Consider the following 3,947-nt stretch of genomic DNA (forward strand, 5'->3'; position numbering starts at 1 on the left):
TAACCAAAACAATATGGAAGATTAAAAAGAACTTAAATAATGTGGAGGAGTGTTGGAAATCAGTCAGAAGTTCCTCAGCCTAAAAGAAACTATGACCTATTTTCTAGCAAGTAAAGACAGCAATAGCAGATCTCGGATTCAGATCCATTGCACCAGGACAGGACTGGCTGGCAGGGGTGAAATCTCGAGGAGAGATAGCCTGTGACCTGTCACTAGGACTCTCTGAGACCCCTTGAAAAGGATTCAAATTCCAGCCCATGTCATTGCACCAGAAGTGGGAAATAGCTGATTAAAAAGCTTGCCAAAAAAGCCAGGCACCTGGAGATAAGACTCAGGAAGCATTTTCCAAACAAGAAACAAAAAAGTGGAGGAGGCCACGGAAGAGAAATCCTGGAGTTTTATGCAGTTGGTAAAGGATCATTGTTTTCTTCCTCGCAATCTCTGTGGAATGGTCACAGGCAAAAACACCAGAAAAATGAAAGTACAGAGCTCTATTAGAGGAAGAGGAAAATGATTGATAGGAGGAAAACCTCCATCATTCCATGGAATATTCCATTTTACACAGATTTCTTCTGAAGCTCAAGGACTGAACTAAAGGACACAGCCTGCGTGTAACTGCCCTGACTTTGGGGGTAAGAAGAGGAGAGGGAGCTGGGTTATCTCATCAGTGTGCATAGGAAATTCAACAGAACAGTAGAGATGGGGGCCTCTGCTTACTCTTTTTTTATTTTTTATTTTTCATTTTATTTTATTTTATTTTATTTTGAGATAGGGTCTCACTCTGTCACCCAGGCTGGAGTGCAGTGGCACAATCATGGCTCACTGCAGCCTTGTCCTCCTGAGCTTAAGTGATCCTCCCACCTCAGTCACCCAAGTAGCTGGAACTACAGACATACCACCACACCAAGCTAATTTTTAAAAAATTTTGTAGAGATGAGGTCTTTTGTTGCCCAGGCTGGTCTCAAACTCCTGGACTCAAGTGATCCTCCCGCCTTAGCCTCCCAGAGTGTCAGGATTACAGACCTGAGCCACCACACCCAGCCCCACTGCTTACTCTTTCAGATATAACTTCCTGCAAGCCTCCAGCATTCTGGCCCAGACACAGATGCAGAAACATCTAGGCTGGCTGCACCATTTTCCACACTTTAAGCTTTTTTGGGTACAGTTTTAAACTAAGATCAAAGTATACATCTTTGAAAACCCAATACTAATATTCTGCTCAAACCACACTGTCAAAACACCCCACACACAAAAAATGTGAAATCAGGGAAAAAGTGAAAAATAAGACTACAGCGTAAAAATGGGGACACTATTAGATATTTCATCCCCAGCAAGACTACCACCGCCAAAAGTGGTTGCCTTCAGAATTTTCCTCTGGGCCCATTATTTTTCCAGCATGTTCCACAATTATAAAGATATCTATTACTGTTTACTAATGTACATGCTTACTTGTATAAATTGTACTTGCCCAGCTGACTTCTGGGCAAATTCTGTATCCTTTCATTCTAGAATCCCAGACTTAGTGCCACAAATCCCATCATTTGAAACTCCTGGCCTAGAATCCAAACTCTGCATAATTTTGCATGCATCCTTAGACTTAGCATGGAGAAGTTGTAAAAACAATGCAATAGCAGAGAGGTCCAAAAAGCAAAAATAAGCAATTCTCCTATTGCTTAAACAATAAGTGCTGTGCAAGGTATTTGTAATTTTTTTTTTGTTGTTTGGACTTGGCCAGGACAGAGTCAAACACTATGATAGGCATTTATTTATTTATTTATTTATTTATTTATTTATTTATTTATTTTTGAGACAGAGTCTCATTCTGCTATCCAGGTTGGAGCACAGTAGTGCCATCTTGGTTCATGCAACCTCCACCTCCCGGGTTCAAGCGATTCTCTGCCTCAGCTTCCCAAGTAACTGGGATTGCGGGCACCCATCACCATGCCTGGCTAATTTTTTATATTTCTAGTAGAGAGGGGGTTTCACCATGTTTGCCAGGCTGGTCTTGAACTCCTGACCTCAAGTGATCTGCCCACCTTAGCCTCCCAGAGTGGTGGGATTATAGACATGAGTCACTGCGCCTGGCTATATGATAATCATTTTTGTGTTTGAGATTTGATCACACTAGGAAACAACAAAATATTGGCATTGTGTTAGTTGAGTTTGATTTTTAGGCTTAAAAAAATTTTTTTTTTGTTGGTAGTGGGCTTCATTCAATTCCCTACTACAGAATTTATTAGCTTGTCTATTTTATTCATGTGTGTTTTTTTTTCTTTATTTTCTTTGTTTTTTTGTTTTTTTTCAAATGAAGTCTCGCTCTGTTGCACAGGCTGGAGTGCAATGGTGTGATCTCAGCTCACTGCAACCTTCGCCTCCCAGGTTCAAGTGATTCTCCTGCCTCAGCTTCTAGAGAGAGTAGCTGGGACTACAGGCACCCACCACCATGCCCAGCTAAATTTTTTGTATTTTTTTGTAGAAGCAAGGTTTCACCATGTTGCCAAGGCTAGCCTAGAACTCCTGGGCTCAAGCAATCCACCTGCCTCAACCTACCAAAGTGCTGGGCTTATAGGCATGAGCCATTATGCCTGGCCTTTGATTTATTGTTTTGATTATACATATACTTAATGTTATTTCACAGCTTTCTTTCTATGAGATTTTAATCTTTCAGTTTTGCAGTTAGCTAGGATTACTATATATACAAATAGTGTTTAACACTTATATAGTACTCTGTGTCAGGCCCTGTTGTAAATACTAATCCTCAAAACTGTAAAGTAGGCATTATTACCATCCCCATTTTCTAGATGAGAAGACTGAGGCACAGGGAGGCTAAATAATTTGTCTAAAGACATGGCATTACTAATACAATTTTTTCAGTGGAAGGAAATAACACCAAGGTGTCAATGATGGTTTTTCAGGGTGTGGAGTTACAAAGGATTGTTAAGAGGATTGAAATGACAAGATCTTGAACTAAGCCCATGGCAGCTGAGCTGAAACAGACAGGACAGACTCTAAAACAGTTTAAGAGAAAATATTGGCAAGCCTTATGGATTGATTGATTTGATGTTGGGATGAGGCAGAGCAGGGAAGCTGGGAAGACTTGCCTCTGGCATCTGTGACTGGGTGGACATTTCACTAGAGTAGTAAATACAAAAGGCGGAGCAGACTGGGGAGAAATGATGTGCTTGGTTTTGACATTTTGAGTTTTATTTTAAGTATCTGAACACATGAACTTTAAACTTAAGACACACTGGGCTCAGTGGCTCACACCAGTAATCCCAGCACTTTGGGAAGCCGATGCAGGTGGATTACCTGAGGTCAGGAGTTCGAGACCAGCCTGGTCAACATAGTGAAACCCCGTCTTTACTAAAAATACAAAAATTAGCCGGGCTTGGTGGTGTGCATCTGTAATCCCACCTACTAGGGAGGCTGACACAGGAGAACTGCTTGAGCCCAGGAGGCGAAGGTTGCAGTGAGCCGAGATCACGCTGTTGCACTCCAGCCTGGGTGACAAAGCGAGACTCCGTCTCAAAAAAAAAAAAAAAAAAAAAAGACAGGGGTTAGGTCTCAGCTTGAGAGTCTTCACACAGAGCTGGTATTTAAACCCAAGAAAGAGGTTGCCGTCACCCAGGAAGACTGTGGAAGAAGGGGAAAAAAAAAAGCTGTGGGCCAAGGACAGAACTCTAGAGAACCCCAACATCTATGCGACATGTAGGGAATAAGAAGCCCCTTCAGATTTGACATTAAAATAGCAAACACAGATATGAAATGCCAAGGTATATATTTGCTTTTCAAGCTAGGTTTCATTTATGAGAGGCACGGTAGCATGGAAGTAGGGCAGTCAAACAAGTCTGAGTTCAGATCTAGCCCCTGCAGCTTTCTCTGTCCTGTGGTTTCTCAAGTTACTAAGTGTCTATGAAATGTATGTCAATAAATTGTATGTGCACTCC

This window comes from Trachypithecus francoisi, unplaced genomic scaffold, assembly GCF_009764315.1.
Source record: "Trachypithecus francoisi isolate TF-2019V2 unplaced genomic scaffold, Tfra_2.0 Contig00257, whole genome shotgun sequence".
Lineage (NCBI taxonomy): Eukaryota > Metazoa > Chordata > Mammalia > Primates > Cercopithecidae > Trachypithecus > Trachypithecus francoisi.